The sequence below is a fragment of the Cetorhinus maximus genome, chromosome 19 (genome assembly GCF_964194155.1).
Source record: "Cetorhinus maximus chromosome 19, sCetMax3.hap1.1, whole genome shotgun sequence".
In the NCBI taxonomy this organism is placed as follows: Eukaryota; Metazoa; Chordata; class Chondrichthyes; order Lamniformes; family Cetorhinidae; genus Cetorhinus; species Cetorhinus maximus.
In genome coordinates this window covers 79,559,890-79,581,666 of record NC_135897.1, presented here as the reverse complement: position 1 = coordinate 79,581,666, position 21,777 = coordinate 79,559,890, and positions in this window count along the sequence as shown.

Sequence of the window (21,777 nt, the reverse complement as noted above, 5' to 3'; positions counted from 1 at the left end):
CTACCTAGGCCAGTTCAGAGAGCAGTTAAGGGTCAACCACATTACTGTGGATCTAGAGTCACGTAGGTGAGGCCAGGTCAGGACAGCAGATTTCCTTCCCCAAAGGATGTTGGTGATTACAATAATTGATGACTGACTGGTTCATGGTCGTCATCACTTGACATTCCAGATTTTTTTTAAAATTGAATTTAAATTCTTCCAGCTGCCATGGTGGGATTTGAACCCATGTCCCTGCAGCGTTAGTCTGGGCCTCTGGATTACTAGTCTAGTGTCATTTCCACTATGCCACCATCTTCCCCGAAAATGGAGCTTGGGAGCTCCACTCTTTCATGGCAGTCGCAGCCACACTAGTTGCATATTAAGACAGTGGGCTGATAAGATGCACGATTCACTGGCCTCTGTTTTCTCTGGGCCCTCTTCTCAGCCAGTTAAGCCTTCTGCTTCTCCTCACCTGTTCTGATGCCCCTCTATGTCAATCAACCTCTGGATGCCTGCTGTCTTTGAATCTCGCTTGCAGGTGTCCTTGTATCAAAGGTATGAACACCAGTTTGTGACCCAGTAACCAGTTCACAATACAGAAGGCATTTGGATGGATGATGGCCATCATCCATCCAGTTAACATGGCCAAGCCATCACAAACATAGTGGGCTTAGCAGTGAGTGTATGCTGATGGAGTTAGTGAACTCCAAGACCTGAGTTGTTGACCTTGTCCCACCGTGAGATACCGAGAATACGTTTGATACAGCGAAGGTGGAAATTGTTCAGCCTTTCTCCTGCATAGCATATGTTGTCCAGGTCTCACTACATTAGAGGAGTGCACTGAGGACACAGGGTTGGTAGACTCAGTTTGGTGTTCTCCTTCAGATTGCTGTTGTTCCGCATTCTTACTTAGCTTGGACATAACAGCTGCAGCTTTTACAATACTGGGCCAAAAACCACCTTGCCTTCATTATTATGCCTACATGTTTACATCTATCATTCATAGGTCTCTTCTGTTGAACAAAATTATCCTTAATCATCTTAAAGATGGTATAGTTAGCTTATTACTCCACTCACTGCATCGAAGGTTTGCTTTCTGGCACTTGCCTTTGCTGAAATTATAGGGTGTGAGCTGTGTAGTATTAGGGTGATCAGGGTTGAAAGGGTTAATGTGAGGGACTGTGGAAACAAACCACCCACATGATGATGTAAGAGTCACATTACCAAGAGTTAAGAGGGAGAACTCCCTCACTAACAGCACTGTGGGCGTACCCACACCTCGGACTGCAGGGGTTCAAGAAGGCAGCTCACCACCACCATCTCGAGGGCAATTGGGGATGGGCAATAAATGCTGGCCTAGCCAGCGACACCCACATCCCATAAATGAATTTTTTTTTTAATGTCCTGCAAACGCTGGAATGCTTTTAATGCAAAAGGATTGGACACTTTGGTAAGATGTGCAGAAGTAAAGCCTCGAACTTTACAGGAAATGAGGAGAAAGTCTTCACACAAAGCTATTAATGAAATTGAGGAATCTCAAGAAGAGGAACAAAAATGTTTCCTGGGTGAGATCAAAGGCCCCAAATGTGCATTCTGGAATGCAAATATCTGTGTAAATGGACATATCACCAACTTCAAATTGGATACATGAGCAGAAAGTTCGTCTTAGACAAAGAACCCGTGGTTATTAAAGTATCACTTGAAGCCAATTGAAACCCAGTTATATAGTCCAGGAGGGATCAAACTACAAGTCCAGGATATATTACAGGCAAAGCCCCTGTGCAAGGGATGCTGGAAACATTATATGTTCTTCACAATCAAGAATTCTCTCTTTTAAGTCGTCGCCTGTGTAGTCCTCAATCTCATCAAGATAATGGAGGATGTCAATTAGCAGTCATCCAAGGAAGACCTCAATTGAGCCCCTGAACTTATCCAGTTGCACTGATGATCTGGATTGGGACTTCAGTGCTGACTTTTTTTTGACACTTCATGGAGATTGATAATCCAGCCAGTCTGCAGGAAGATGTTCAAGAGGGAGTAAGTGAACTCTTTCTCTTTCTCACTGAAGGCATAGTGAAGCAATTAGCCAGAGGGTACTTGAGTACTTGTGGTGTTGCTGAGAAAATGGAAGATGACGCTCGGCATGCACCATTACAAGACTACATTCATCCAACAGTGGTGACCTCCTAGCAAGTACATCCACATCTATCCATCCATCCATCAAAAGTTGCAGTCAAGGATGCTCATAGTCAAACAAGTCCAGAACTAGGGACAGAACAAAACCATGTAATATCTGCCTCATGACATGAATGCTACAACAAGCCTGCAGGGTTTTGAAGGAAAGCAAGACATTGACAAGTGGCTTCCTCACAGCTTCACATTCTTCTGAAACAATTATTTCCAAAGATAGCAGTCCAAGATTATCAAACAATTCACAAATGAGAGGCTACAAGGAGTCATCACTGCAGAAGTAAAGAAAGACAGACAACACCATGCAAAGGAACTAGTGAACACAACAGACAAGGATAGAGAGCAAGTGAAATGCAAAGAGAGGTAAACCGAAAAATTCCAATCAAAAAGAGACAGTTGATCGAGAAAAGTATAACAGCAAAGGGAAAAAGAAAAGGATCAAGTCTAGATCTAGATAAGAGACTAAGGCTGATAGGAATTGTCCAGAGGGATGACAATGAACAGAAATCCTACTTAGTACAAACTTAAAAAGATACTATAAGAAGGAACAGGAGAAATCTTATCCTCATTCCTCAAAAGACAAGTATCAATAAAACATTTGGAAGAATCAGATGTGTCAGAAATTGACAAAGCCTCAGGTACTGCAACTCTCACTGAAGACCAACCAAGTCCACAAAGTTCAAAGAGAAATCTTTCAAGTCTGACAAGAACACTATCAGGGAGAGTCGTGAAGCCTCCTGACAGATTGAATCTATGAAGTCAGAGATTTTGGGGAGATGGGATAGTATGTAAATATAAATGTAAAAATATATATGGACAAAAACTTGGAGATGTAGGCAAAGGGTGATCAGGATTGAAAGGGTTAATGTGAAGGACTGTGGAAACATTACCACCCACATGATGTAAGAGACATGCCTAAGAGTCGAGAAGGAGAATTCTTCTGGCTTAGACTGAGTAACACCTATACATGTATATCTGTATATAGTTATATTTACCCAATAGACCAGTTATTATTCAGACATACCTATGTCTCTGCAATCATTCCTTAGCCAGTCACATCCAGCATACAACAAGTTGTCTACTACGTACAACTCTCCTGTTCCTTCTAACTGCTCAGTGAAAGAAGCAAGTGTTCTGTCATGCTGCTGCTACTCTATTTAGAGCTTGCAACTTGTTTGTCATAAATGGCGTGTTTTTCTGGATTATAATCTAACACTATATCTATGCCCAGGACCTTGGCATTTGGCTCTGCTGGCTGCTTTTGCCCATTCCCTACCTTTTCTATAGTCCCCTGAGGAGCAACTAAAATGGATAGATGGGCCATCACTCTGAGAGGCCAAGGCCTCATCCATCTCTCTTGCTAATCCATCTGCTTGTTGTTCCTTGGGGATGACCAGGAATCTGTGTGGACCCTGACCCTTGACAACCAGATCTATCAAAGATATATCAAGTCAATCCCTCTGGACCATAAGTAAAAGTGCCCCATAACATGGTGACCAAAGCATCAATATTGTGAATGTGGTGTTAGTGAACAAAACTGTATCCGTGCTTAGGCCCTGTGTCCTTAAAGCTGTCTCCACGAGGTTCCCTTAACTCTCTACTCACTCTGTGGGGCTCTGCAGGTTCCAGAAACCCTGCTTCTTTGCCTACACAGATATTAAAGTGCACCACGGTATTTTCTCCAATTTTCCACACTGAAGATTCTGAAAAGTAGTACACACAGAGCTTTTGCTGATTCATGTCTGCATAAGTAAGGGCAAATTCATGAGTCTTGTAGCAGCTAAGCTTTTGGCCCTAACTCTCTATTCCTTTGGTTATTGTTCATCTGTGACCACCTCTTCATTGGTGCTTAGTGCTTCACTAGGTACTCCTTCCTGACTCCTCCTAGCCCTCACTCCCAAAGCACTTGTTTCTGTGCTGGTGCTGGCAGGGTCTGCATTGCTTGGTAAGCAATCCTGGGCTACTTCTCGCTCCTCCCTTCTGCCAGCACCTTCCTCTTGGGGGATCGCCACCTAAAGAAGAGGGAACATGTGTAAATACAGGACATGTCAATGGTTGTGCATTGAGCAGCAAGGTCAATATATTCCTTGTAGCACAGGAGCGAATGTAGCAGCCTGTTAGTCACTGAGCACAAAATACTCCAAGATGTAGCATTTGAAGGGAATCCTTACTTAGTCAAACTGGTATGAAGCCGCCACCTCACTCTCCCAACTCCCCCTCACCAATCATTTGGAGATCCTGCTCCCTATGCCAAGCAAGGGGCTGTAAGTTAGACGGTCTGCCCCCAGTGTGTGGCTTTTTCCTCCAACAGGAGAGCAAACAGGATTTGATGCAGTCCTGCAACCAATTCACGTTTCAACTGGAGTGAGAGTAAGGAGTGAAGAGTGTGGAAATAGTTTGAGGAACCATGGAGTATTTGTGAAAACATGAAATGCTTCTGTGAGTTGAAGGCATTGGCCTTCATCCACCACCAAGATGATGCTGCAGTTGCACTGTTAGGGTAGTCTGGCTGAGTAAGGTGCAATGACTGGGGAGGGTACTTTTGCAGTAATAAAAAAAAAGTGCTGGAAAAATTCAGCAGGTCTGTCAGCTTCAGTGGAGAGAGAACCAGATGACTTATTCAGAACTGAACATATAGGGCTCGAAACATTAGGCAGAATCCTCCCAGGTTTGTACTATGTGCGATTGCGGTTGGGGAAAGAACGCTTTTCCCGTCGGCCGCAATTGAGTGTTTTCGCGCTGTATCATCCCAGTCTTGCCTCATTTATCACAGATTCCTGGAAAGCACCACCACGACATCACCTCGTCGCTTCCTCATGCCTGGTGCCATATTTAAAGTGCAGCTGCGCACACACCTGTCAGTGCTTCTAGCTGAGGACTGCTGCACAGACGACATCGCCCTGAAAGGCAAAAAGACTGCATCCCCCTGGTTTAATTACACATCCCTCAAGCGCCTTTTGGATGCAGTGGAGGCCACCATGATGTCCTCTACCCCTGCTCTGGCTGCAAGAGAGACAGCAACATCACTAATCCAGCATGGGAGGCGGTGGCAATGGTGGTCAGCGCCAGTGTGCTGCCAAAGATGACCAGCCACCCAGTGCCGCGTCAGGATGAACGGTCTCATCCATTCCACTAGAGTAAGTCACTCTTCTCATCACTCTCAACTCTCACACTCTCAAACCCATCACATATCCACAGGGATCTCTCACCTCAAGGGACAACACCACTAACTCTCACACACACCCTCACATCTCCATCAGGCTAATAGCTTCTTGAGTTTCACCCTCTTACCATCCATGGCTCCTCTTACCACACAAACATTCCATGCAGTGCCACGTGTCCTGCTCGCACACTCTCCATCTGTTTTCATGCAGGAGAAGTTGACTCACATCAGCAGGGAGAGGTCCCAGACCAGGAGTGGAGTGGCCCACATTAGGCCCCTCACTAACTTTGAGGAGTGTGCCATTGCGCTGACTGGTGAGGGCATGGACCAAGCCTGTGGTGATGTGAGATTGGTGGTGAACACCCACTTGAGGATCCGGCACCACATCATTTCTCTCTCAACGCAACTGTGAGTGCTCTCTCTCCTGCTTTTGACTCTGCTGTCATGCACTAAGTATCTCTACTTTGGTTCACAGGGAGCTCTGCCAAGCGACTGATGCCCTCATCCAGCCAGTCCCTCAGCTCCATCCAGGTCCTCACCTCCAGCCAAGAGGACTCCTCCTCCATTGAAGAACTGGAAATTAGCAGCCTGGAAGAACAGTCACAGCGCTTACCCACAACCTCCACCAGCGCAGAGACACACACCTCGGTGGGATCTAGATCTAGAGCAGGCTTGAGTTTACAATCTGGTGGTCACCGCATGGACACGTATCCGCAGCAGGAGGAGGCAGGTTCAGCCGAGCTCCCTGGCACTCAGAGGACTGCTGGGGAAGAGGTCTGAGTCAGATAACGAGCCTCTGGATTTGGCCTTCCAACTCATCCTGGAGAGTCAGGAAAAGGTGGAGAACATCATCGCAGAGCAGTTTGAAGTCCTCAACAGAATGGCACGCGAGTTGGAGGAGTGCGTCTGTCTGTTCTCTGAAGTGGTGTCCACTTGTGTGCATGTGGAGGTTTCCATGGGAAGGATGGCGGATGCCATGGACACCCTGGTATAGCACTACAGAAAATGCGCGCAGACCTGCACTCCTTTGCAGTAGCCATGGTGAGTTCCTACAGTGACACTGTGAGAGGGAATCGGGGCATGTCAATGTCCCCCCAGGTACTCTTTCCCCTCAAGGAGTCAGGCTGCGGCCCTGGGGCACCCGAAGGGAGGAGGAGTGGCAGCTGGACACCTGGGTCATCCATTGAGGAATTTCAGAGGCTGTCCTCTCCCTCTGAGTCCCCTTTGCCTGTGACCCCCTCGACCTCGTCCTCCATCACCACAGAGGGAGCAGCTGGTCCACAGAAGGACAGCCAAAGCAAGCCGGGGCCATCAAGGCCTCGGTCTCCAGAGGACCCATGCCAAAAGCATCAGAGGCAACCGGGCCAACCATTGCATAGGCTGTCTTCACCTCTGCAGGGCAGCAACTAGTAGTCTAAGGCATTCAAAAGTTAAGAAATTCTGATCAGGGTTGGTTGCATTCCCCACCCCCAGCTGTTCATCTGCATGCGGCTGGACCACGAGTGATTCGAAGGGGGAAGTGTGTGCGCAGGGCCTTTTGGAGCCTTGGGCAAGCACTCTTTTACGCATGCTGATCCCTCCCACATCATACACATCTCAATGGCCTGCGCATGTTCAATGCTGCCTGCTGGTGTTTGCTTTCAGTTGGCCATCTGACCTGCTGACCTGCATCTCCCCCCAACCCACTGATCTTACTCCCATACAGCACCTTGATCTCACCCACCATGACTCTTGGTGCGTCTAACATTTGGCTTCAGGTCACCAATCCTTTCCACTCCCCCAAGTCACCCATTTCCTTCCCCCCCAATCATTGTTGACTCTCCCCGACATCGCATTCCACCTCCCCTCAGTTACCTACCAGCCAAAACCCTTTCCTTTTAGGATTGTCCAGGCAAACATGCACATTCTCTTCCTTCCCAAAGGTCCCACTGGCATCCACATTCACCTCCTGACCTCCGCCTTCCCATCCCCAGGGTCCGTGTCTGCCTCTGAGTCACCACCAACTACCCTCACCATCCCTTCTACAGATACCATCTCACCCTCACCCTCCCGCCTCACTCTGCCCTCAGTCATTCTCACTATTCCTTCATAACACACCCACCCTCCGTTCGAACTCCTGGAGGCAATCATTTTTTTCCATTCATTCATGGGATGAAGGCTTCGCTGGCTGGGCCAGCATTTATTTCCCATCCCTAGTTGCCTTTGAGAAGGTGATGGTGAGCTGCCTTCTTGAACCACTGCAGTCCATGTAGTGTAGGTACACCCACAGTATTGTTAGGAAGGGAGTTCCAGGATTTTGGCCTAGGGACAGTGAGGGAGCAGCAATATATTTCCAAGTCAGGATGGTGAATGACTTGGAGGGAAACTTCCAGTTGGGGGTGTTCCCATCTATCTTCAGCCCTCGTCCGTCTATATAGTAGTGGTTATAGGTGTGGAAGGTGCAGTCAAAGGGCCCTTGGTGAATTCCTGCAGTGCATCTTGTAGATGGTACACACTGCTGCTACTGTGCGTCGGTGGTGGAGGGAGTGAATGTTTGTAGATGTGGTGCCAATCAAGCAGGCTGCTTTGTCCTGGACAGTGTCAATCTTCTTGAGCTACACTCATCGAGGCAAGCGGGGAGTATTCCATCACACTCCTGACTTGTGCCTTCTTGATGGTGGACAGGCTTTGGGGAGTCAGGAGGTGAGCTACTCATCACAGGATTCCTAGCCTCTGACCTGCTCTTGTAGCCACAGTATGTATAGGGCTAGCCCAGTTCAGTTTCTGGTCAATGGTAACCATCATCAGTGAACATCCCCACTTCTGACCTTATGATGGAAGAAAGGTCATTGATGAAGCAGCTGAAGATGGTTGGGCCATGGCCATGAGGAACTCCTGCAGTGATGCCCTGGAGCAGAGATGACTGACCTCCAACAACCACAATCATCTTTCCTTGTGCTCGGTATGACTGCAACCAGCGGAGAGTTTCCCCCCCTGATTACCATTAACTTCAGTTTTGCTGGGGCTCCTTCATGCCACACTCAGTCAAATGTGGCCTTGATGTCAAGGGCAGTCACTTTCGTTTCACCTTGGGAGTTCAGCTCTTTTGTCCATGTTTGAACCAAGGCTTTAATGAGGTCAGGAGCTGAGTGGCCCTGGCGGAACCCAAACTGGGCGTCAGTGAGCAGGTTATTGCTAAGCAAGTGCCGCTTGATAGCACTGTTGATGACCCCTTCCATTACTTTACTGATGGAGAGACTGATGGGGAGGTAATTGGACGGGTTGGATTTATCCTGCCTGGACATATCTGGGCAATTTTCCACATTGCCGGATAGATGCCCGTGTTGTAGCTGTACTGGAACAGCTTGGCTAGGGGCGCAGCAAGTTCTGGAGCACAAGCCTTCAGTGCTTTTGTCAGAATGTTGTCTGGGCCCTTAGCCTTTGCAGTACCCAGTACCTTCAGCCGTTTCTTGATATCATGTGGAATGAATCGAATTGGCTAAAGACTGGCATATGTGATGCTGGGGACCTCCAGAGGAGGCCGAAATGGATCATCCACTCTGCACTTCTGGCCGAAGATTGTAGCAAATGCTTCAGCCTTAACTTTTGCACTGATGTGCTGGGCTCCGCCATCACTGAGGATGGGGACATTTGTGGAGCCTCCCCTTCCAGTGAGTTGCTTAATTGTCCACCACCATTCACAACTGAATGTGGTAGGACCACAGAGCTTAGATCTGATCCATTGGTTGTGGGATCGCTTAGCTCTTTCTATCACTTGCTGCTTATGCTGTTTGGCACGCAAGTATTCCTGTGTTATAGCTTCATCAGGTTGACACCTCATTTTTAGGTATGCCTGGTGCTGCTCCTGGCATATCCCCCTGCACTCTTCATTGAACCAGGTTTGATCCCCTGGCTTGATGGTAATGGTAGAGTGGGGGATATGCAGGGCCATGAGGTTACAGATTGTGTTCGAGTATAATTGTGTTGCTGCTGATGCCCCACTGCGCCTCATGGATGCCCAGTCTTGAGTTGCTAGATCTGTTCACAACCTGTCCTATTTAGCACAGTGGTAATGCCACACAACACGATTGAGGGTATCCTCAATGTGAAGGTGGAACTTCACCTCCACAATGACTGTGCGGTGGTCACTCCTACCGATACTCTAATGGACAGATGCATTTGCGGCAGGCAGGTCGTTTTTCCCTCTTGTTGGTTCCCTCAATCACCTGCCGCAGACCCAGTCTAGCAGCTATGTCATTTAGGACACAGCCAGCTCGGTCAGTAGTGATGCCACCAAGCCACTCCTGGTGATGGACATTGAAGTTCCCCACCCAGAGAACATTTTGCGCCCTTGCCACCCTCAGTGCTCCAAGTGGTGTTCAAAATGGAGGAGCACTGATTCATCAGCTGAGGGAGGGCGGTATGTGGTAATCAGCAGGAGGTTTCCTTGCCCAGGTTTGACCTGATGCCATGAGACTTCATGGGGTCCAGAGTCTATGTTGAGGGCTCCCAGAGGCCTCCCCACTGTATACTACTGTGCTGCCACCTCTGCTGGCTCTGTCCTGCCGGTGGGACAGGACATACGCAGGGATGGTGATGGTGGTGGCTGGGACATTATCTGTAAGATATGGTTCCATGAGGATGACTATGTCAGGCTGTTGCTTGTCTAGTCTGTGAGACAGCTCTCCCAATTTTGGCACTAGCCCCCAGATGTTAGTAAGGAGGACTTTGCCAGGTTGATAGGCTGAGTTTGCCGTCATCGTTCCTGGTGCCTCGGTCGATGCCAGGTTGTCCGTCCAGTTCATTCCTTTTTTGTGACTTTGTAGCTACTGATACAACTGAGTGGCTTGCTAGGCCATTTCAGAGGGCATTTAAGCGTCAACCATATTGGGCCTGGAGTCAAAGGTAGACCAGACCAGTTAAGGATGACAGATTTCCTTCCCTGAAGGACATTAGTGAACCAGATGGGGTTTAAAATGATTGACCAATGTTTTCAAGGTCATCATTAGATTTTTAATTCCAGATTTTTATTGAATTCAAATTCCACCATCTGCCATGGCGGGATTTGAACCCGTGTCCCCAGAGCATTACCCTGGGTCTCTGGATTACTAGTCTAGCTCATCGGAGCATTCCCTTGCACGATACCCTGGACAACCGCCACCCCCCCCCACCCCTCCCCCCACCCCACCGACTCCTTCCCCCTCTCCAACTCCTTCCCCCCCCTCAGGCAACTCCTTCCCCGCTTGCAACTTCTTTCCCCTTGGAACTCCTTCCCCTCTGGGCTCACCTAGCGCCTGGAACTCCAACGCGCCGGACTCCTTCCACCACCGACCCCCACCACCCCCTTAGACCTTCCACCCCACCCCTCTCCCGGACTAACCCTTCCTGGAATCCCACCCCCCCTTAGTCCTTTCCACTTTGTTACTCCTTCAGAGACTCTTACTACTTCTGCCATCCTTACTCCTTCCCCTCTCTGGACTCCCTCCTCCACCCTTACTCCTTCCCCCTTCCTGACTCCTTCAGACATCATTATTACTTCCTCCAACCTTATTCCTTCCCCCTTCTTGACTCCGTCCTCTACTCTTACTCCTTCCCCTCTCCGCACTCCCTCACCGCTCCGATTTGCCTTCCCTTACAACTTCCAACCCCCCCCTTGCACCATAGTCCCTCCTCCCTCCAACCTCACCCCGACACCTTTGTTTCATCCTCCCAACCTCACCTCCCCGACATCTTCACTCCCCCCTCCCAGTCAATCCTTAAACTTCCTCTCCCAAACACAGCTAGGCCTTCCTCTCCACCCCCTTGACCGTCATCGGTTGTGAGCAGACCTTTAAGGGTGACTTTCCACCTTCACAAGCTGCTTCAACGTGGAGCCATGTCCATGAGAATCCACCCAACATGCCTTGGAGGTTCCTCCAGGGTCCCGTTGCTGTCGGGCTCCAGCATCTTCTGTTCCTCCTATGCCCACGATGTGAGCAAGGCCCTGATGGTAAGTTCCGATTTCTGCACGTCACACTTGTCAAGATGTGTTCTGCACCGGCATGTTTTCCTGCCAATGTGGGTGGATGATCCAGCGTTGGGATGATTCCGGCGGGCTGGCCTTATAATGACATGCAGAAATATTATGATGAGGTTCCCGACGTCCGACAGCGGGAAATGCAGCTCGCCATTGACCAGCAGAGCGGACAATTGCAAACTGGTTTCATGACATCACCAAACCCGTTTTTGGCCTTCTCGCCATATTATCTGCTCATGTCTCCAAACACACCCAATGCCAGCAGGCACTGAAAATTCCCCTAATTAACTCTGTTCCTCTCGCCACAGACCGGCTGAGTTTTTCCAGCACTTCCTGTTTTTATTTCAGATCTCCAGCACCTGCAGTATTTTGCTTTTATTTTGGGCCACTTTGCAAACTGTATTGCTGATGTAAATTGCTTGCTGTGGTCTCACTACTGGTGCAAGCAAGGTACATACATTTCATTTATTTGAAGGGGACACCACTAAATTGAATGGCGCTCGTCCTTAATCCTGAGTTTTCGCTTCTGTGACCTACTTGGAGGCTGCATTGACCATTTCCTGCCTGCTGCACATGCACTCTATTGGAAATATTCCCCTCAGTGCCCATTAGCGCCACTTTCCTCAGCTCCGGCTCATCTAGTGGAACCTTCCGACTTCCGGTTCACTTGCTGCTTCTCTAGCCATTTTCTTTGAGCAGAAGTCAGTCTCCACCCAAACAGGTTGCTTTCCATTTTAAGTGCAGCAGCCCTTTAAGAGTTCCCAAACCTTGGACTCCCTGGTCCCTCAAGTAATGGTGATTCCCAAGCATGTAAAAAAAAATGCCCAGAAAACATAGTCAAATTATACTATTGATCCAAAAACATGGAATCTTGCTGTGTTGCATTTCCCCCCTACCAGTATAGGTGTGCTCAGGGACCATGGGAGCCTGGCCCATTTTTTTTTTGCTCCTTCAACCGGAGAACCAAAGCCTCAAGTGCCAGCTTTTTGTGCAGCAGAAAGGACATTCATGCAGGAATTAGCCATTGTTCATCTTCCTACTCCTGAATTGAATTACCCCTGTTGGACATGCACCTATATGGTTGGATAAATACAGGATCGGGGCAATATGCAATGTCTTGTGCGATGGATTAACCAGACAATGTCACAGAAAGAGTGGCTACTTGTGCAAAGTACCAGAACCTCAGAACTGTATCTCAATAAAGAATCATTGATTTCAGGAGAGGAGGACGAGGAGAACGAACAAAAATTGGCACCAATGAAAGGATTTATTGCGAAAAATGATTAAAAGAACAGAAGAATGTAGAGTCAACAGTGATTTGCTTCTCCTTCCAGGTACTGTTCAGTGTGATATGTAGGGCAATATGATCCCAGAGCTCCTAGAGGCAGAGATTCACACCTCATTCCTGGTGCAGCTGGCCAACTAATATTAAGTCTCACACCTCAGTCTCAGTAATGCGAGGTTCTTTGCAAGCCTCACTATTTTTTTCTCTGAGGCACAACCAAAATTTGCATAAAACTGTAGGCCGAATTCTATTTTCTTATATAAATAGAACTTTTAGTATTCAGAATCCCGCAGTTCTGGTCCTTCCTGATTGTAACAGGAAAAGCAGAACACGGAGGCAATTCCACTGTCCCTGAGAAACAATTTGCAGTAAATTTGCAAATCACCCTATACAACATTGTGTCATTGTGTGATGTACTCTTAGGCACTCAATATAGAATCCAAGCATACTTACAGCAAAGGTGAAGCCAGATGGTTAGAGAGCTGTAACGAGATCAAGGTGTTGTTGTGTATTTGTTTGTTTAAGCCTCAAGCAGTTTAGAAAGTTATACAGAACATTGCGGACTATATTTGGGCTGAATTAGAATCAGTGTGATACCCACTGTGCAGCATAATTCAGTGCGGTAACAAGTGATAAAAGACATTCACTTAATCCACATAATAGGATATGGCAAGTATATCAAACATACGACCATGAAATGAGTTCAACACATCTTTGTGGATATGTGCCATGAAGTGCAACACAGAATTGCCCACACTGGTATTATATTAACAATTTAGCAAAGGGAATCCATGGCTGGCTGATCTAAGAACAACTTAAAAAAAGGTCTTAAATGAAAATTGTAATTCTGTTGTAGTGGAGGGTACTTTTCTGAAACAAAAACAAAAATACCTGGAAAAACTCAGCAGGTCTGGCAGCATCTACGGAGAGGAACACAGTCAACGTTTCGAGTCTGTATGACTCTTCAACAGAACTTTTCTGAACTTCTCTGATGTTGGTATTAATACACCTTCTTTGGACAGAATGGAGAGAGATTCTAGTCATACTATTAGTGCTTGATGGGCAATGTAGAGAAAGCTTTACTCCATATCCAGCACGTCATCTTCCTGAACTGCAATGCTTGATGTTGCTATGGGAATGTTGAAAGTGTTCCATTTCCCAGTTCACATCCCTCACCTCAAAAGGAAAAAGGTTTTGGAGATTCAGATAACCAGGAATGAATGGTATTGGACCACATAACCCAAACTGCAAAGATTATAGAGTGACGTGTAAGGGAGTTTTAATTTTCAGTAAATTATTTTTCACAAGTCTGGTTAGAAGAAGGGTCATACAGACTCGAAATGTTAACTCCGTTTCTCTCTTCACAGATGCTGTCAAACCTGCTGAGTTTTTGCAAAATTTTCTGTTTTTATTTCAGATTTCCAGCATCTGCAGCATTTTGCTCTTATACCATTATTCAGTGTTGGCTTGACTCAGTTAGTTGTATTCTTACCCATGAGTTGGAAGGTTATGGATTCAGGATGAACTCCTGGAAATCAGTTCAGAATGTTTCTGCTTTGATTTTAGACTTTGAGCATTTGCAGTTTTTAGATAATTCTCTTTATCTCCAAGAAGCAATAATGTCTTATTTAAAAAGTTCAACATGTTTTAGGTATACTGATAAACTGATTCCCCAATGTGGAAAAGAATTACCAGTTTTCTGTAAATCAGAGGCAATGCATTTCCTTCGATGTACTTTTCATTGTTGCCTCCTAACCACCGAATATAGATTTAATCTGCACTAAATAAAGGTCAGAATCTCCTAAGTGTTTCGTGCTATGCTTGACATCAAAGTGCAAATCCAGTTATCACTGTGACTGAATGGGAAGACAATGAAAGCTCCATTTGTAAATGGGTTCTGCTGCCTAGTGTGTATAAAACACTCTAAGAATGGATCATAATGCTCAGGTTTTATCAGGACCTCAGATCAATGCAGCAAATGACCTTTACATTATATTCACAGCTTTGCCAGTGATGTCATGCAATCTATCCAGTAGGCCACCTAAAGAATACAGAGAAAGAAAGCAGTTCTATCCAGCACTGTACTCCTACTGTGCATCAAAAGGGGCAGCATTAAAGCATCATCTACAAATAGATCTACCTGAAATAAAAGGCTGATAATTGATTTAAAAGGATTAGGCTGCTGCTTTGTCACAAAATAAAATTAAGAGCCCTGCTTTATGCGAACAAGAGCTTCAGAGTAGAACTGGGAGGACATCATTTATCATTTGAAACATCCACCAGATGCACTCACTTAGCACACTAACAGGAATATTTGTCAACCATTCAAAAGAAGAGATTTAATTTTAAAATGTTGCAGAAAATACATACCCATCCGGCAGCAATGCAGCACAAACTACCAAAGAAAGGTAAACTGCATTGTTAGAAATCCAAAATAATGCTATAAACACACACCAGCTGTGATAGAGTTGATTTTCCCAGGCAACTTCTCTTGGTGGAAACGTTGAACTTTATTTACAAGACAGCAGTAGCAGCTACACGTGTGCATCTAACTCCATAACTAAAGAAGAACCCTCCCCTCTAGGTTCCCCGCACTGCTATCTCATTGGTTTACAAAGATCATGTGATCTTACAACACGGAATTATTCTTAAAGCTACAGTCCTATGTTTATCAAAACTATAATTACTACATTCCTCCCCCTTTAACATTCCTGTACGTTTTTTATTTACAGGGATATTTATCTCATGACATTACAATATTTATACAGGCCATGAAATTACAAGTTCAGTCTTTCAGGTGGTTTCCTGATCCACGTGGAGCATCGTAGCTCCACGACTTCCGATTCTTTGACAGGAGCCACATTCTCCGGAATCGCATTAACGTCAGGTACCTCATTAGGCACAGGCAGTTCAGTGTCTTCCACTCCAACAAAGACATGTCTATCCTTGCTTGAGCAACTTCAACAGGAACCACAGGTACAGCAATGGTTACAGGTGGAACATCACCTTGTTGGGGTACCTCCCTTTTTCTTAAATGATCCACATGCTTACAAGTAATCTGGCCCTCCACTTCCACATGGTACAACAATGGTCCGGTCACAGAGCTTACTTTACCAGGTAAACACTACTGCTTCTCCAACAGTAAATTTTCACTCATGACTATGCAAATCATGAGTCACTTTTTTGGTTCCCTTAACTTTTCTCCACCTTCCCCTCCAAATTGGGAAGAATCAGGCTTAGTCTTGTTCGAAGATGGCACTTCATCAGTAACTCTGCAGGTGTTGCACCTGCCGTAGTGTGTGGGGGGTTGTCCTGTAGTGAAATAGGAAACAAGCAAGTCTAGTTTCCAACAATTCACCTGTTAACTTCTTCATTCCCGCCTTAAAAGTTTGAAATGCTCTTCCCGCCAGTCCATTAGATGACAGATGGTACGATGCAGTCTTCACATGGTTGATACTGTTTAGGCTTACAAATCTTTGAAATTCAGCGCTTGTAAACGCAGTACCATTATCTGAGATGATTACTTCTGGCAATCGGTGGATAGCAAAGCTTTGGCATAGTTTTTCTATAGTAGATCCTGATATTGGCAACTTAACCTCATAAACGTCTAACCACTTGGAATGAGCATCTATAATCAGTAAAAACATGATTCCAAGAAAAGGACCAATGTAATCTATGTGCAATTTCACCCAGGGTCTACCAGGCCACTCCCATGAGTGTAATGGGGCTGCCACCAGCAACTTTTTTAGCTGTTGGCATTGTACACAGTGTTTAACCACCTTCTCAATATCGCCGTCCATTCCCGGCCACCAAAGATAACTTTGCGCTATCATCTTCATTCGTAAGATTCCTGGATAGGCACTGTGTAGCTCTACTAAGAGCTGTTCCCTTCCTTGTGAAGGAACTACTACTCGTGCATCCCGTAATGGAATACCATCTTGACAGCTCATTTTGTGTCTTCAGTTGAAAAATGGCTTCAATTCATCAGAGACAAGTTCCTGGGACCATCCATGTAATACTTGGTCTCTCACTCGAGGCAGGACTGGATCACAATTCATCCAGTTTCTTATCTGCCTGGCACAGACTGGCGAGGAATCCAGGAAATTCATCATTATTACGAGCTCTTGGGGAATTGAGACATTGTCATTGTTCTCTTGCAAAGGAAGGCGACTTAGGGCATCGGCATTGGCTAAATGAATGCCTGGTCAATGCACAAAGGTGTATTCATATGCCTCCAAGATTAGGACCCATCTTTGAATTTGTGCTGAAGCTATGGGACGGATAGACTTTTTCTCACTAAACTGACCCAAAAGTTGTTTGTGGCCTGATACTATTGTGAAATGTCGCCCATGCACATATTGGTGGAATTTTTTTACACCAAAAATAATCGACAGACCTTCCTTTTTGATCTGAGAATATCCTTTCTCAGCTGTGGCAAGTTCCTGGATATATTGCCTATCAGCCTTTCAGTACCATCATCCATCCTGTAAGATAGTACTGCTCCCACTCCATAGGGGGACGCATCACAGGTTAGCACCAATTCCTTTGTCAGGTCATAGTGCACGAACAAATTTGAAGAGTGCAAGAGCTGTTTATTTTCATGAAGGCTTCTTCTTGGGGTGACTTCCAAACCCAAAGCTGGTTTTTCTTTAACAGTGAATGTAGGGGAACTAGAATGGTTGATAAATTTGGTAGAAATCGGCCATAATAATTTACCATTCCTAAAAGTGATTTTATGTTCACAGACATTCTTGGGTGCAGGTGCCTCTCTGATTGCTTTAACCTTCCCTTCAACAGGGCATAACCCTTGGGCATTTACCCAGATGCCCAAATAAATTACTTCATTTGCCTGAAAAGTGCATTTTTCCTTCCTTAGGTGCACCCCTGCTTCTAAAAATCGTTGCAGGACTTCCTCTAGATTAGCCAAGTGTTCCTTTCCCATGAATCCAGTTATTAGTACATCATCCAGGAAGACCACAACTTGAGGTAGCCCATGTAGCAGCTGTCCTCTGAAAAATGGCACAGGCCGAAGAAACACCGAAGGACAGGCATGTGTATTGATATAACCCTTTGTGGGTGTTTATGGTCACAAATTCTCGGGAGGCATCATCTTCCTCCAGTTGCTGATATGCGTGACTCATGTCAAGCCTTGTATACGTTGTCCCTTGTGCTAGTTTGGCAGGAGGTCTTCTATCTTGGGAATGGGGTACCTGTCCAGTTTGGCTGCTTTGTTGACCATTAGTTTATACTCCCCATGGATCTGGATCGTCTGATCCAGTTTTAGGACAGAGACTATGGGTGCTGCCCACCCTGAGAACTGAACCGCTTTTATGATGCCCAGCCTCTAACTGGTTCAACTCAGCGTCAATCTTCTCTCTCAGGGTGTATGGCACCAGTCTTGCTTTCAAGAGGCGAGGAGCTGCTTTTGGGTCCACATAAATCTTGGCCTGTAGGCCTTGGATTTTTCCCAGTTGATCCTTGAAGACAGTGTCATTTCTTTTTTAGCAGCCCTGGCACTCCTCCTGTTCGCCAGTGGAAGATTTCGGACCAGTTTAATTTAATCTCTTTCAACCTAGAAGGCTTGGTTCTTCACCTCATCACCGGTAGTTGTGCTGTTTGGTTTCTATAATAAACAGTTACTCTGGTGATACCTTTTACCTGGATTTCTTCACCTGTGTCTGTTTTCAACTTGGCAGATGTTTGTTCCAAACTTAATTGTTGAGCACCTTTATTTAAATATCTGAAAGTGTGCTCCCCTGCTACAGTGATACAGTGTTTCCTTCCATTTTTAAGGGCTTACCATTCATTTGCAATGTGACAGTAATTGGCTCTGTCTTCCCAACTTCCATATTGAACAAGGAATCAATGTCAGAATTGGTTGTTTTTGGTTCTTCCACACGATATACTTTATTGGACTCCATTTGTTCCCCGGAAGCCTGTTTTAATCTTGCTTTGCAATGTTATAATATGTGCCCACTTTTGTGGCAAAAATACCACTCCACCTTTTTAAATTGCCGATCCTTAGGAGTATAATTGTTTCCACGGAGATAAAAATTAGTTTTTGACTTTGCTACTAAGCTGGTTCCTCTCAGTTTTCGGTTAGCGGGGACTGGTTCCCATTTCACGGCAGAGTCGTGGCTTTTCACGCCACTTTCGGCTGACCGTTCCCACCCCACTAGGAAAACGACGCCATTTTGCGTACCTTGAATCGCTTGTGGTCCATCGCAAGCGCTATTTCTAACGCTTTCTTAAAATCAAGATCCACTTCAGCCAGCGATCTTCACTGAATAGCATCCTCTTGCATGCCAGAGACCGAACGATCCCTGAGCATATCATTCAGGGTTTCACAGAAATCACAATATTCCATTGGTTGCTTTAATTTTGCCGTATTGCTAGCAATGGTCTACCCCGGGGCTCTATTCCTTGAATTGAACCTGAACCTCTGCATTGTGACTGAGGGCTTGGGTTGACAATGTCACTTAATGAGGTCCACTAATTCACTGAAGGTCTTCGAATCTGGGCCACTGGGGGCCACCAATCTTCAAATTAAACTGTAGGTTTTGCTCCGACAAATACTCAGGAGAATCGCTCTCCTCTTTTCCTCCCTCATGATTTCATTAGCTTGAAAGTAGAACGCAAGACATTCCATATTGAGACCAGGCATTAGCGGCTAGTTAAAAGGGATCGATTCTGCCATACTGTGGCATCTCAAATGAGTATATCTTCCTTTCTTTTTTATTATCTTAGATACTCACAATTGTACCAGATCTGATTTATCCTTGTCGCCAGTTTGTTATAGAGTTGATTTCCCAGGCAACTTTTCTTGGTAGAAACATTGAACTCTATTTACAAGATAGCAGCAGGAGCTACGTGTGTGCCTCTAATTCTATAACTAAAGAAGAACTCTCCCCTAGAGCTTCTCCACGCTGCTAACTTATTGGTTTACACAAATCATGTGATCTTACAATGCAGGATTATTCTTAAAGCTACAGTCCTATGTTTATCAAAACTATAATGAATACACCATGCTAGTCAGCAACCGAAGATGGAGGACAGTTTAATGCTTCAAATGTGACCCTTCATCAAAACAAATCGGTATTCCATTTTGGAGGCTGATGAGGGCGCTGATTCCTCCAGGGAGTGCAGACAGAGCCAAGCTTCTGGCATCACAAGCAGCCTGCCTGAACAGGAGGGGAGGAAGAGAGGAAGAGCAATAGTAATAGGGGATTCTATAGTCAGGGGAACAGATAGGCGCTACTGTGGCCGTCAACATGACTCCAGGATGGTGTGTTGCCTTCCTGGTGCCAGATGTCACTGAATGGCTGCAGAGCATCCTGAAGGGGGAGGGTGATAAGGCAGAGGTTATGGTAAATGTTGGTACCAATGACATAGGTAGAAAGAGGGATGAGGTCTTGCATCAAGAATTCAGAGAGTTAGGCAGTAGACTAAAAAGCAAGACCTCTCGGGTTGTAAAATCTAGATTACTCCCAGTGCCATGTGCTAGCGAGCTCAGAATTAGGAGAATATTGCAGATGAATACGTGGCTTAAGAGTTGGTGCAGGAGGGAGGGTTTTAGATTCCTGGATCACTGGGACCGTTTCTGGGGAAGGTGGGACCTGTACAAGCGGGATGGTCTACATCTGAACCAGAGCAGGACTAACATCCTTGCGGGCAGGTTTGCAAGCACTGTTGGGAGGAGTTTAAACTAATTCGGCAGGGGGAGGGGACACAGAATGTTAGCAGAATAGGGACACATCATAATACAGTAAAACAATCAAGTCAGAGGGAGTACAGCTGCATTAAGTTTCAAGGGAATAAGGCAAGGCTCGGTGGCCTCTACTTTAATGCCAGGAGTATTACAGGTAAAACGGATGTGTTAAGGGTGAGGATTGACACGTGGAATTGTGATATAGTAGCCATTACTGAGACGTGGTTGAGGGAGGGGCAGGATTGGCACCTCAACATTCCGGGATATAGAATCTTCAGGCGAGACAGGGGAGGGGGTAAAAGAGGAGGAGGCATTGCATTATTAGTTAAGGAGTCAGTTACTGCAGTAAGGAGAGATGATATCTTGGAGGGGGCATTGAATGAAGCTTTGTGGGTAGAGCTTAGGAAAAAAAATGAGCAGCCACATTGTTAGGTGTTTATTATAGACCCCCAGATAGTCAGCGGGAAATTGAGGAGCAAATATGTGCACAATTTGCAGAGGTGTGTAAAAGCAATAACAATAGGGTAATTATATTAGGTGATTTCAACTTTCCCAACATTAATTGGGATAGACATAGTGTTAAGGGCTTGGATGGAATGGATTTCTTGAAATGTGTACAGGAGAACTTTTTAGGCCAATATGTAGAGGGTCCAACAAGGGATGGTGCATTGCTGGACCTAATTCTGGGGAATGAAGCCGGGCAGGTGGCTGAGGTGGTGGTGGGGGAGCATTTTAGTGATAGTGACCACAACATGGTACAGTTTAAGCTTGTTGTGGACAAATAAATAGACAAGTTGCAAAAAAATGTTTTGGATTGGGGGAGAGTGGATTTTAGTAAAATAAGGCAGGATCTGGCCAAGGTAGACTGGGAACAGCTACTTGTGGGGAAATCTACAGAGGAACAGTGGGGGGCATTCAAAAAGGAAATGGGGAGGGTGCAGGCTCAACATGTTCCCTCTTGGGTGATAGGAAGGAGTAATAAGCCCAGAGAACAATGGATGACTAGGGATATTCAGGATACGATGAGAAGGAAAAGAGAGGCTTTTAGCAGGTACAAGGGAAACAAATCAGCTGAGGCATTAGTGGAGTTCAGAAAGTGCAGGGTGGAGCTAAAGAAAGCAATTAGGAGAGCAAAGAGGGGATATGCAAAAGCTCTGGCTGGTAAAAGTAGGGAAAATCCCAAGATATTCTCTAAGTATATCAATGGGAAGAGGATAACCAGGGAAAGAGTAGGGCCCATTAGGGACCAAGGGGGCAATCTATGGGTGGAGCTAGAGGACATTACTAGAGTGTTGAATGAACATTTCACATCCATCTTCACCCAAGAGAATGCAGGCAAATTACAAGCTTGACTTCAGCTTGACATGCACAACATACAAAGAGTGTGCTCTGGTTATGAATTTGCACCTCTGTGCCTGGTTTCTCATGAACAAGCAGTGGAAAATTGTTTTTTTAAG